The sequence below is a fragment of the Pteropus medius genome, unplaced genomic scaffold, assembly GCF_902729225.1.
Source record: "Pteropus medius unplaced genomic scaffold, Ma_sr-lr_union100, whole genome shotgun sequence".
Classification (NCBI taxonomy): domain Eukaryota; kingdom Metazoa; phylum Chordata; class Mammalia; order Chiroptera; family Pteropodidae; genus Pteropus; species Pteropus medius.
The window spans coordinates 6,582,167-6,596,545 of NW_024354502.1; the positions used below are offsets into that span (position 1 = coordinate 6,582,167).

A 14,379-nucleotide genomic window follows, 5' to 3' on the forward strand; every position below is an offset into this window, starting at 1 on the left:
CTATCAGGATCCAGGCAGGTGGCAGCTGGATGGAGCCCTACGGGCGTCCACTGACTGCTTTGCAAAGGAGCCAGACCACGGGAAGAAAATTTGGAGAAGGCCACGGTATCTGGCAGCATCAAGGATAAGGAGCCAAATCTAAAAGTGCTGTGTTCATTCAAGTTCTGTGAAGCTATGGGCCAAAGGGAGCTCTGCTGTGGGGAAAAGGTGACAAAGCTACAGGGAGCACCCTAAGGACAGGCATGACCATCCCTGGCATTCGCTGCCAGAGCCTAGCACCATCCCCCAACTTAACATACACAAAACATGGAAGACACGAATCAGTAATCACTTCAGTGCTTCCATCTTCCCCACTTCCCTACTCTACTTCCACCGCAAAACACATGTTCTCTCTCATCATCATCGTTCCCTACTAAACTCGTTCCTCTTCCAAACATCTGATATCTGGGAATGATTCCCCGAATATTCCAGTCACCCAGGCAACATTCTCAGCCACCTTGAACTAAGAACTCCGTAAGGACAGAAATTAGGACTTAGTTCTTTTTTGCATTCCCAACACTCTGCCTAGTGCTGACAGCAGCTCAGAAAATGTTTCTTGGACTCAAATTTCTTGAAGCTGTCATCCAGTTCTGTCGTCGACACCTTGGAAATTTCCCTTGAACTCCTTCATTCTGTGACCACTCTTCCAGGCTAGAGTCTCCTCATTTAGTCTCTGGATCTCCACTCTTCAAATCCATACCTGCTGCCCAACTCACCTCTCCTATGTAAGGACATACAGAGGCAAGGCATACAACCATTCTGATATGCAACAGGCTCTGAGTCTTCTGAGCAGTAATAAAAGCTGTGTGTGAGCATCCCTCATTCTGCCTTTCCTCCTCCTTATCAACCTTGTTGACCCTCGTTCCCAACTCCAGGCTCCTGCTTCAGTTCAAGCAGACGCACATGCAATGTCTAACCCATCTCTGTGCCTTTGCCAATGGTAGTCTCACTGCCAGGAATTCCGTCCTTCTTCCCTTAACGTCTATAAAGCCTATTCATCTTTCCTCATGTCCCACCTCACTATGAAGCCACCTCCTTCTTTTCTAGGTCACAAAGATTTCTGCTTTCTAAAACTGTTGCTTCCATTATCCAGAGTTCTTCGCAATATTTTGTTCAGTTATTTTCCATTTCTCTACCAGAAGTCATTTTCCTGAGGGCAGGAATCATGCTGTTTATCTCTTAACATCTTGTTTAATACAAACAAAAGCTAGCCCCATAGGCTCTCTACAAATATTTTCAGGCCAAGTAACTAAAGATAAAATATTATGAGCAGGCATATGTATAAGAAAATTATTCTGAGAGGAAAAGATGAAAAAAAAATACATCCAGGTTTCCTCGAAAATTGCTTAAGAAATCTGTGCTCTCTATATACCACAAGTATATAATCTTAACTAATCTATAATAAAATGTTAATTGCACTTAAGAAAAGTTCACATACACTGCCTTAAATCTTGTTCAAAGCCATCTATTAATTGCAAGGCACTGTGACAGACCTTATGTTTTGTTTGTTGCCATGTGAAAAAGACAGTTCTGTTGCTAAAACATCATAGACCCTTGGATTCAAAAGTCAAACAGAGAAACATGCTTTTGATGTTGTTATCATGACCAGTAGGAGCCGTGGTGGGAGGAAGAATGGCCTTCATTCACTCGGCTGCTTATACAAGGGCTATTTACCATTTTGATAGGCCTTTCGTCAGTGCCAAGTGCTTCACAATATCACTTTTATTATTCACTCACCACAAGCGCCATGTGATGTGCAAGGATATCACTGTCTCCGTCAAACAGTGTGAATGCTTTCATGAGACACAGAGAAATTATGTGAAGGGCTTCCCATCCCCTGTCCCTCCCCCGCACTGACCGCCACCCAAGATAAAGAGTGAGAGTCAGAGCTTAAACTCAAAGCTCTGGTGTCTTGCTTGGGGCCCTGGGAAAATCGACGGTCTTCTATCAGGAAAGCTGAGAAACATTTGTCACCTGCTCATCACTGTAGGCTAACACTCTGGCAATACTGAAAGTCAACTCGATCTGAAAAATAAATACTGGTCGGGTGCCTGGGAATGCTAGAGACTGTGCTAGGCACAGGACACACAGCAGTGACTCTGACACATCTGGCCTTCCTCCTGGGGCCCACAGTCTAGAAGGTGGCTTACAAAAGGGGGACCTAAGACCATCCTTTGGGGCATAGCTAGAAAATATCAGAGTGTCTATATTTATTTTATCTCACTTTTAAAAGAATTTTTCAATTTGCTTTTGTGTATATTTATGATATACATAACACATCGGAACAGAAGTACATGTGTACAAATTAACATGTTTACCATGTGGGGACATCTATGCTCAAAATATGTTTACAGACAGGGATGGGCAAGCAGAAATATCTGAACACCAATGAACTGAAGGGCTATTTGGACTTCCCTGAACATGCCATGATGTTTCATATTTTCTCTGCCTCAAATGCACCTCCCTTCCCCCACTGTACACTGAGGACACGCTTTCAAAACTCAGCTCGGCTGTCACCTGCTCAAGGAAGTCTTCATCCTCCTCCTCCCCCAGGCAGTCTGTCGGCTCCTTCGGTGCTGCCACTGCACCTTGTACATCCTTCTATGGCAGAGGCCACCGTGCTGCATTGTAATTGTCCGCATTTCTATCTCTGGCACTGAGCTGGCTGGAATCACCAGCTGTGAGCAACTTTAGGGCAGGGCTCCTATGGTTTGCCTGTTGCTATAAAGGGCTAGTCTCGGTGTCTGGAATGGAAGAGACTCTCACAATTTATGTAAGACATTTACTCGTGATTTGTTTCTTTCTAATTGCAATTGACTTGAAGAAGGCAGAAGTTTCTCATGGGCAATCAGAGTGCATCTCACTTACTCCTTTCTTTCCTTATGGAGGGGCAGAGGTGCTTTGGGGGTGGGGAAGGGTGTTCATGCTCAAGGTATTAGAGTATAACCCCCTAACCCCCAGTTAAGTAGAACACGTAGAGCTGGGATATGAGAAAACTGTACATTTTAAGTTTTACCAATGAGGGCTGGCCAGTTTCTTTTTTTTTTTAACCTTAGTTTCAAACTTCATTCCCAGGCTTCTTCAGCTTAATTAGCTGCAAAAAAATGACTTGTATATAAGTGAAAGAGTTGCAGTGTCCAAGGAGCTTTGGCTTATAAATATTAGAGATTGAGTTTTATCAGACCCATGAAAATATAATTTTCAAAGACAGTCATAATATACAATAGCAGCTCCCAGTAACTTTTTCAAGTTTCATCTTCAGAAGTTCACTTAATTCCATTTGCTTCATTCTTGGAAATCTCATCAAACTTCTCCACAAGATCTAGAACTTCGTCATCCATCCTCCTCCTCATCGGTAGCAAGTGGCGCTTTTCCATCCACAGACTGTTTGGGCAGAGCCAGTATCCTCACACTAGTCAGACTGCCTGCACCAAGCTGGTTTAAGATGCTGGGTGGCCTTCTGTCAGCTGCTTTGTCTCAGTATGGCCTGTGACAAAGTGTCACGGTGAGAGTGTTCGCTGCCAGAGATGCCTGAACTTGAGGGCTGCAAAAGCAGATCACTGTTCTCGGTTTGTGGAAAACTGAAGTTTTTTTTATCATCAGCTGTAGCTGTTCTGGGAACCACTTCCTTTCTGTGCACCCGGCAAGGTGCACCAGTGCCTGCCGTTTGGTGAGTTTCTTCTGGTTCGTGATACTTTCTTTCATCTTGTTGGAAAGGAAACAGGGACGCGTGGGGGACTAGGGGTTGGGCTCAGGGGTCTTCTCAAGACCAGCTGAGAATAAGCGCATGCGCGTGGGGACGCAAGATGGCAGCTCGCGGGCTGGCCAGTTTCAACCTTGCATTAAAGATGGAAACGAAGCACTGCTAAGTCTGGGAAGAAGTAATCAGAAATGCAGACACATGCTGTGTTCGTGTGGAATGGTCTTGAGAAGAAGCCCAGGGGGCTGAGAGCAGTCGCTCAGGACTGAGTTATGAACCTCTTCTCCTATCTCAGTTCTCCATACACCAGCCACCTTGGTCTCCAGAAAATGAAATCATCTTATTCCCTTACAAATATTTTCAGAGTTGGATGAGGAAGTGGGGAGTAAGGAGTAACCAAGACTGTCAGTTCCATTCTTGCTCTGGCACAAAGTCAAATGGCCAAGCAAGAGTCATTTAAAAGGGCTGGATTAGATTACCACAAGGTCTCTCCAGCCTGAAGTTCAACAACTTGATTACGTTGATGACATGGGAGGATCAACCCATTAGGAAGACCTCCACTAAGCCGTAACTTCGAGAAACTACTTTTGTTTTCTGGACCTCCCCGGGTCAATAAATATGAACTGAATACCTAGTACTGTGTATCAGGCACTGTGCCAGGCAGAGGGCACACAGTAGCAAACTAGAAAAGGTGACCACACTCACAGATTATGCAGTTTAGTAAAATTCACTTTCCTTGTCTGCAACATGTAAAGGTGCTTTCTTATCAAAAAGCCCTGAAATGGGATGATTCCGTATGAACTCCAAACTGGCATGGCCCTCGATATTTCCTCTCCAATTTCATATATTTTTTAAAAATTCTATTTGAACACATCAGAACTATAGAACTTAATTTTAGCTGTAAAATAATCCCTCATTCAATTTAAGGGATGTGCATTTGAAGATTTCAAATGCATTTCGTTACCTTAGCTCTTCTCACTGAAAGCTACTGAGTGTGGGATTCGGAATTAAAATTCCTCAATCTGAGCTCTGCCTCCATCACCTAGTAACCATGTGTCCTTGGCCAAGCCACTTACTCTCTCCCTGTGCTGCATTATTTTGCCATTTAGCAAATTTTTATTCCATGTTGACTACATACCCATCATGTGCTGAATACTGGAGACATAACAATGAATAAGAGTATGACAGAACTTCAGGAAAGTACTTCAACTTTAAATTGGGAATCAAAATAATCACTCGGATTCCTCTTAGCTCACAGGCTAAGGATCAATATAATGTAAAGGATCAATATAATGTAAAGCATCAATAGAATGATCCATAGAAAACCTCTTTCTAAAACATAAGGTGCTGTTTAAATGTTAGTAATTTGTATCGCAAATACTGATCACAAAACTAAGGTAAAGGAACGGAAAAACTGTTATACAAATGGAATTTCCTTATGTATTCATCTCACCCAGCAAGTGTTCTATGATTTTACAGACCAAAGGCTCACCGTGTGACCTCCTCTCATTTTTTCTGATGGCATCTGAGCCATCAACTAATAGTTGCTCTGAATCCATGAAGGTGTAATTACATACCTTTCTAATAGCATCTGCGTAAGCTAAAAATATTAATATGTTTGTGTGTCATCTTACCTACAATTGCTTAATCAGCTCATAAGTGAGATTTTAATGTTTGTACCTAAATATTTAGCAATTGTAACAGCACACTGAAATGACAGAATAAAATGTAAAAACACAAAAGAATGTTTACTGGCTCATAGTAGAATTGCACAAGATCTAACAATGCAAACAACCAAATGAAATCAACTAAATAAAACACTTTCTGCTTCTTACTCCCAATGTAAACTTCAAAATATAGATAAGTCTAATTCCCAAGACTTCAGTTTTCCTATTTTTAAAAGAGGAAAGGGAAGAATGAAATTTCATTACTTGGAAACGAAAAGCTGTTTCACTTTCCAGAAGGGATCAATCAACGAGCATTTATTAATATTCTACCCTATTCCAAGAACAGTGGAGAAGCCAAGAGAGTTACAGAAATAGAATAACATAGAGCCATCAACATAACAAATGTGGTTAGAAGTCCAACATGTTTATGTGCGGGATCATAAGATGATTATGCCCTTTTTTTTTACACTTTGTTACAGGCAATAATTTTATATTAATAACCCTGACTCTGTGCTTTTAGAGGAAAAAAAAGTATAATAGGTATCTGCAATTTTTGTTACTTTTGTCACATATACCTCATTCCTGGTATTAATTTCTGTGACAATGGTGGTTATAAGAAACAAAACTGGCTAATCTAAGCAAAATAGGATTTCACTGAAAGGATGGAGAGACTCTTACAAATTTAAAGGTAGGCCAAAGAAGGAAGCTTAGAAAACAAGAGAACTGTGTACCTCTGAGAATAGGCTCAAGAGTCTCATTAAGGAAGCAGGAGGCTTGCTAGGAGGATTTAAAATTTATAGATAGGCAAGAAATTCCCTGAGACTTAAGAATGTCTTAGATGGTGATGACTGCAAGATCTCAAAACAGGCTAGCAAGTTTCTTTGAGCTATATAGTGATGATACAGGGGATACAAATTATGGTTGTATCATAACAGATTTATTGGTTTTTTAAAAAAAGTCTTACAAAGCAAAAGCATTTCCAATTGCCAATGACAGAAGACTTGTCTCTGAAAGCACTTTACTGAACTGAGATTCTTGACTCACAATTTAAATATATACGGATTCTTACACATATTTAAAGCATTAACTTTTATAAGCCTATGTAAAGTGTCAAATGAATGCATGCAGCCTTCTTCGTCTATCTGATAGATGACCTTTCCCATTTAAAAAAAAAAAGATATGGAAATGAATGAAAAGCATAGGTAATTCCTTCTTAAGGCTTCATTCAGTGCCTAGGTTAGGTCCTGAGACCAAGACCAAGAATTAACAGAGGTAGTTAAAGTGCAAACCAGCTATGTAATAACAGATTTCTGGTGTAATTTCTTGTCTAGGGAGGTAAAGAAGCCTGAAAATATAAACACAAGCAAGCAGCTGCTCAACGTGTAATGAAATGAAGAAAGTATTATATCACAGGACAAGGAAAAATGAAAGAATATGACTTTATCCTTACGACACTATTTTGAAATCCATAATGGTTGACAGAGACTTAGGTGAAGAAAAAAGAAATGGAAGAAAATACACTTGATCTTAGCCAAAAGACTGAGAAGCAATAAAAAAATGAGAGAAAATAAAGTCAGCATTTCATATTTGGTTAGAACAACAACATATGGTCTTGATGTAGGTTTTACCAAAAGGAATATGGGCTTTTGGCAGCGTATGCAGAGAACATGCATTTGTCCATAGCTGGTATCTACATTATTAATGTGATCTTCTGTATCAGTGCAACAGGTATACGACATCCCTAATAAGGGAAAATAATTCGAAAATAAACAGTTTAGTATTCTATACGGCTAATTATTTAAGTCAAGTCTTCATCGTTGGTCAAAATGATCAGAATGTTTCTAAGCTTGGTTTCCGTTTAAAATATCATTTAAATGGAAATAATAATCAACATCAAATCTTTTCAAAATTGATGTAAAAGTTTGCCAAATATTCATCTCTTGTCTAGAAAAATGTCGTCACCTTCCAGGTGTTCCTTAATATAGCCATGTGCGACTCCCCTCCCCCCCCTTTAGATGTACACCAAGGGTTGACAAACTTTTCCTATCAAGGACTAGATAATAAGTATTTTTGGTTTTGTAGGCCATACAGTCTTGGTTGCAACTACTTAACTCTGCTATTGTAGCATTAAAACAGACAGACGATATGTAAATGAATGGGCATGGCTGTGTTCCAATAAAATTTTATTTACAAAAACAGGCTGTGGTTCAGAAATGGCCCACTGGCCATAGTCTTTGCCTATTCCCAACATACATGAATGATTTTCATGTCATTTAAAAACTCAACTCTTATTTCAACATCATAAGTAAATGTGTACATTCTCATTTCATAATTGAAGAAAAAGTGCTTCCAGGATGTTAACTCTGAGCCATGTTGATCTAATTACTAATATCAATAGCAATAAAAACTGACAATGAGTGTTCTCTACACGCTAGGCCTTATTCCAAGAACTTTACATGCATGTAACCTCAAATGCTCATTTATTCTTCCCATTTTATTTAAAAAAAACACACATACAACTTTAAATTGATTTGGTCAACAGAGTGCTCAGTTAGAGCCCGTGGATCTAATGAGATAGCCCATTTATTCAAGAATCTGTGCTAAGATCAGATTCCTTTAAATACTCCTTATCTTTACTTCTACTAAAGCAATTTTTTTTCTATCAAGATACTTGAAAATTCTAGCGCCATGCCCCAATATCCTCTGATATCTTAACAAATCTTTATATGTATTCTATCTTGAATCCAAGATTCCCCGACCCTTTGAATTCTGCATTCTTTCAATCCTAAAATCAACACCTAAACTATAGAACCTATTTTCCACCAGATCTCAAGGTCTAGCCTAAAAAATTCAGTTATAATCATAAAATTATTCCATTCCTACAAAAGAAGCAAGAGTGACTTGGACGGCATGTTCAGTGCTTATTTTGCTATTTCAACTTACACTCCTTGAGAACAATGAGTCAAATATTTCAAATATTACAGTTTATATAGTAAGAATCTACAGTTAACTAAGTAAAAATTTACTCTAGCTCTAAATAGAAATTGAGCAATATCTTGAAAAGCTTTAATCTACAATGAACCAAATAATATTTGGAACTTTTTTAAATGTTTCTTGCATGAGATTATACTGACTGATCTATTCCTTCTGTGTAAAACATAAGTCTGGGGATATGCATTTTCTCAGAGTTCCATGTCACTGGGAAGCAGCAATAAGTTTCCTTCTAGAGCCTTAGATATGATTAGATGGACTCACATTCCAGAAATTCATAATAGTTTTAGTTAATGGAAGTCTGAGGTGAAGAGTATTTACTATTATCTTCAAGTAAAACACGCGAAAGTTAATCTGACACATTTCATGCATATATACATTCATCAGTATGCTTCTTAGTAATTAGTCATGTGGAGTAGTATAAATAGCTAATTATTCACACAACTGACAAGTTTTTGTAGCCTTTAAATATTTTTAACTAATTTTTAAATATATTAATGTTGCTATTCATCATTTTCATGTATGTAGTTGATGTAATTATTACGTTAGAAAGTTTAATTTTTGTTCAACACAGACACAAACATTCAGAGACAAATCGAATTTCAAAGGTCTGGGCTCCACATCAGCAGTCTGCCTCTGATCTCAGGCTCCCATTACTTAGGGCTGAGCCTCGCTGTGTCCTCAACCTATTAACTTGCAAGAACATGGCTTTTGATGGGACACTGTGGAGCTGCAAAGCCCAGCCCTTCCATTTGGCTGACCCAGGCAAGTTTCCTAACCTCTCTAAGCCTTCGTGTCCCCATCTCTAAAATGAGACTAATGATATCTACTTGAATATTCAATGATATAATTCATGTAAAATGCTTATCATACTACTTGGCATTCTGGTAATAATATTGGTTATTATCCATAGTACCAAATAGTTCCAATAAATATTAATTATTATTATGTTATTATTTATTGAGAAGGCTAAAAGAAAATCAGAGTAACACCAAATCAATGGCTATCACAATAAGTAGCATAGTAGTAAGACTTACAGTCTACTACCAAGGAACGATTTATCTATCTTGGCAGAAGGAAAATAGAAGGAAGCTCAGTGTTAAGCAATTAAAAACAAAGTCAGGGGTTAAAAGATGAAACCTAGTTTAATCTTTGAATTAAACACCTTCATTTATAAAATAAGGTAGAATTTAAAGTCCTACTTTCAAAATTTCAGAGTAACTCAAAATGCACTTGGAGCATTGAAAGACGTAATGCCTCTTCCTGGATTTTAGGCAGGGAAGCTCCAGACCTAAAAATGAATAAGGTGCCACATCTCACCTTGGAGAGTGTACAGACCTGCCAACCATCGAGGGCCACGCAGGATTTGTGGATGTAACCTCAAAGGCCCAGCTTGATTTGCCAGCCAGTGAGCTGGCCGGGACTGGGAGCCTGGCCTTTCCCCAGCATGGGGGGCTGTACCCTGCTGTACCCAAACCTAGCATCATCCAATATTGGTGGCCTCCTTTCCGCAGCAGGAGGGGTCACAACTTTAAACAAGCCCTCAAGGTCTCCAGGTGCTGCAAAGCTGGCATTTCCCAGCCCAGTCTCTTTGGCACCTGAGTTCACATTATATATAACCCAGAAATGAGGCCTTCCTCATATTGCAGTGTAGGAAGGTCAAGTAACAGGGGGACAGGATCTGGTAGCTTCAGGCTCAAGCCTAATTCTTCGTAGGATAATAAAAGGATGGAGGACCGTGTATCCTTGCTGACCCTTTGTATTTAGGAGTCCCCAGTAAAGGTGTTCCTCAAGCCATACCATAAACCATGTTATTCCATTACTACGTAAGGGGGAAAAAATGGGTAAGGACTATAAAGGCCTTGATGGAAGTCTGTGCAAAGTAGTGGAAGGCTCAGAGTGGGAGGGGTGGAGGGGCGCCCATTCTTTTAAGTCACTAGAATAAGTTTGGCAATGAGAGCTGGATTTCTCTTTTAGAAAGTGTCACCTTTTGCTTACACCTCCCATTCATAAAAGTCTGAGGGGCGATAGGCCTGCAGTTGCCTCCTCCAGGCCTGCAATCCCTCCTCCAGGAGAATTACCAAACCTAGATGCACGGGATCTTGGTAAAGAAAACATCTGCTCTATGAGAATCGGATACCGCACTTTAACAATCCTTCTGCCATGGGAGGCATTTCAGGTCACATACATAAGATAAGGTTCTTAAGGCCTTAGGGTGTAACACTGAAAAAGGCCTGAAAAATACTTAAAAATTCTAATAAATGCAATTTTAAGTGGCTAAATTCCTCAATTTAACCTTTGAACAAATCTCTGAATAGACTACTGCATAGTTTTAAATACATGTTTTCTTTGTTACACATTGTACAATAATCTCTGGGAAGGCCCATTTCCTAGAATTCCCAAAGGTAATTAAGTGTCTGTTCCTATGCTCCATCAAGGATAGCATTTTTTAACTACAAAGTAAAACGTATGGTCATATTTTATAAGTGAGTGTCCTTTTAAGGACTGCTAGGCTAAATTTCATTATAAAATTTCCTTTCATATATGTAACCAATAAGGATTGCAGCCATTGCCCCAAATGTATATTAGATTGAGTTCTGGCCACTAGAAAAGTTCTCTGGCAGAGGCTAGAAGGTCATCTGAGGATTAGTAGGGTAGAAACATCATGAAAGAACTGAAAATGTCCAGATAATCCCCAAATTCTCAGTTTTCAAACTCCTCCCTGAATAAACATTCTTCCAGAACTGCTGACAAATGGCCAAACCAACTTCCTCTCTCTCTCTTTGTATTCCCCTTTGGGAAGTGAAATTATCTAGTGGCAAAATAGTCAGCCAAAGTGGAGCTAACAAACAGGAAGACAATCGAAGAGATTCCCTCTGGTTAAATAAGCATGTAAATAATGAAATAGTTCTGTCCGAAATGACCCAACAAATCCTGGTGTATTGGAATCCTGGTTTCTAAGGAATTCCTGGTCCTCACCACTACACCTGCGCCAGAGAAACCTGATTGTAAATTATAATAAGGTCCTTAGGAATCAGACTCTGCTATTCTTGGCTTACAGCCCTCATTAGTGCGAACTCAGCCGAATGGCGAACACGTAGACAAAAGTACTGGCTCCAAGCCCAGCTTCTTAAATTTCATGGATGCTTCTCAATGGGTTTCACTGGAGCTTCTCTCTTTCGTAGTCAACACAGGCTTAAGAAAAATCACACTTGTCGTTATCACGGTTTCTTGTCAGCACTTGGGCACAAACGGTGTGCTGTATTTGTACACACGCCCTCAATTCTGAAGAATAAAAGGCTGAACTCATGAAGTATTATCCAAGAATAAAACCATTTTCATTTAGATTTATTCCTATTAGTTATCTTTATGGTAAGATGCAGTACAAAATCAATGCCAAAATCACTATTGTAAAGTCAATACAATGGTTCACTGAGATATAAGCTTAAATCTTATTTACGGTGGAGAAAAACCTGTCTTCTTGATAATCAAAAGTAGGTCCCATTTCCAATTTATGCAGAAGAGAGGGAGAAAGTTGATAAAATACATCGAAACATGTGACCTGAAAGACCTTTCTTAATTGTGTCATGTATATAAGGGACGTTTTGCAATTTCCCCAGATAGACTGCATCTTAATTATCTCTAAAGCAGCTTCGCTTAAACGAAGAGATAACTTTTTACTTTAGCTTTAGCTGAGACTATCTCTGGATGGAGGTGTTTCTTGGAAAGACATCAAAACCCAAGTGATACAAAAAGCATTCTTTGCAATTAGAATCTGAACCCCTTACCATTTTAGTTGAAGAGTTCTATTTTATTTCCATTACTGAGCAAATCCTGAAAACTAGGGGCATAAAATCAGAGGGCGATGAGGGGTGGGAGGTGAAGGAAGAAGCATGTAGATGCTGATCATCATGGTAGGGAAGTTTACGGGAAATGATATTGAAAGCAACAGAGCCCAAGATGGATGCCAATGTCTCCTAACCTTTCCCAAGCTGCGTCTTTTCTGTGGGTACATACTTCTTCTCAGTATAAGCTCCCCTCCCACCCAACTTTAAGTTATTTCTCTTAAACTGTTGCCTTCATCACATCACGCACTGCTCAAAAAACTTTCACTCGTTCTTCTTCATTGAGCCTGAATTACCTTTTGTGGAGGACATTGTACTTACCTCCCCAACACTGAGTGAACTTTTCTCCATAAGGTTCATCTCCACATAGCAGCTATGATCCCACCTCTATCTACAAACGGTCCTGATTGACCTAAGGTAGTCAGAGCAATGCCATCCTCCTCGCCACAACATTGCAGGTAGGTAACCCTAAGAGAACCAGTGAAGAACCTTACTCTGCTTTAACATCTTGTGAGTCTGTGAGTTAAAATGGTACAGCAACATCAAGGCTCAAGACTTTTGTTGATGGCAGCCAGCACTCTCTTTTCAGTCTCGATTGGTGCTGGTGACTATGAAATCACACAAAAAATAAATTAAATAAATAAATAAATAAATAAATAGCCTTTATAAAGGAAAAGCTAATGCACAAAAGACAGAATCAAGGCAATTTGAGGGAAATAGACCTGGTCCTGATCAAAGCTCACATGAAGTCTACCTGTCTCTGAAATGTAATGTTACATAAGCCAAGAAATCCCCTTCATTGTTGAAACCACTCTATACGTTGCCTATTATATATTGCCTCTATATTACTTAAATGCATATGCTTCTTCCCCTCTACCCTGCTTAGACTGTGACTTAAAGGCAAGAGGATATTTGACAGAGTTACTTCCACAGTTGTAGGCACCTAGTAGGAACCCTGAGAGGCCTGGATTCAAAACCAACCTACCATACTTACTGCTTACATAATCTCGGTCAAATTGCTCATAGCTTAGTTTCTTCCATTATCAGGATTCAATGAAATAATATACATGTAAATGCACAGAAGAGGACCTGACACTTCACTATTATCATCTTATTACTGAATTGTCCAACTATCTCTCTCTTTACAACCCACACATAAAAATATACACCTTGATCACCCTCCTCTGCAATGACTGTCATCTCGAACATTTTTGTCCCCAATGTCTCTACAAGTTATGAAAAGATCTTTGTGCCATACCACAAGCTTACTAGGGGAGAGTAGCACATTCAAGGGAACGCATAACAGGAAGTCCCACTTCTGGCCAAGTTTCTCACAGCGTAGGTGTTTATCACTTCATGGATTCACAACTCTTACCCTAGGTATATGGCTTATGTCCCTCTTTTGTCATTGAGCCCTCCTGCCCTGTAGGAGTTTATGAGGCAGTTATCGTCCCTTATGCTAGAAGCAAGGCTTCCTTTTCTGAGTGTCCTTTGCCATAAATGCCTCATAGTATCTTCAACACTTCCCCATCTTTAGATTTTCAATAATTTCTTTTCAGTGTCTCCCATTTTTTATATTTATAGAATTATATATTTTTATATTTATAGAATTATATAGAATTATGAACATTTGAATTTATTGAATTATATTTGTGTATTTTTATAGATTTTAAAATAAATTTATTTTATAAGGATATACAAGACGCGAGAGTCATATACTATAAAATATCTGTCCTTCCCCACCCAGGCATCCTTGTAGCTCTCACTCTTCTGACGTACCTACCCCTAGACGAAATTAATTTTCCCTTAGGACAAATACAAATGAACAAGCAAAGGACTCTTGCCTTTTGCAAGCCCAGAAATGTTATCTTAGGATATCTATTCTTTTTATTATTTTAGATATGGTTTGCCTTACAGTTTGGAAATCTTGAACCTTGAAAGTGAATGTAAAGTCTCTGATACACAAAGTGTGGCCTTGAAACTCTGAGAGATACAAGTGATCTCAGAGGGTGGTGTGGGGGATGATGGTCCCCAGCACCTAATCCAATGTCTGGCATCTAGATGGGGTTCAGGGTGTGTCTGCAGAACCAGTGATGAGGCATTGAGAGGGATCCTGCATAGAATACGGCAAGATGGC

The 14,379-nt window shown here is 39.4% G+C and overlaps 1 protein-coding gene and 1 pseudogene across 1 annotated transcript in view; both read right to left on the reverse strand.

Moving 5' to 3' along the window:
• The window catches only part of DEPTOR (DEP domain containing MTOR interacting protein), a 126,049-nt gene that overhangs the window by 101,103 nt on the left and 10,567 nt on the right, over positions 1 to 14,379 (reverse strand). The gene's annotated exons all lie outside the window — the stretch shown is intronic.
• On the reverse strand, positions 1,955 to 12,802 carry LOC120595407 (transcription factor BTF3-like; annotated as a pseudogene).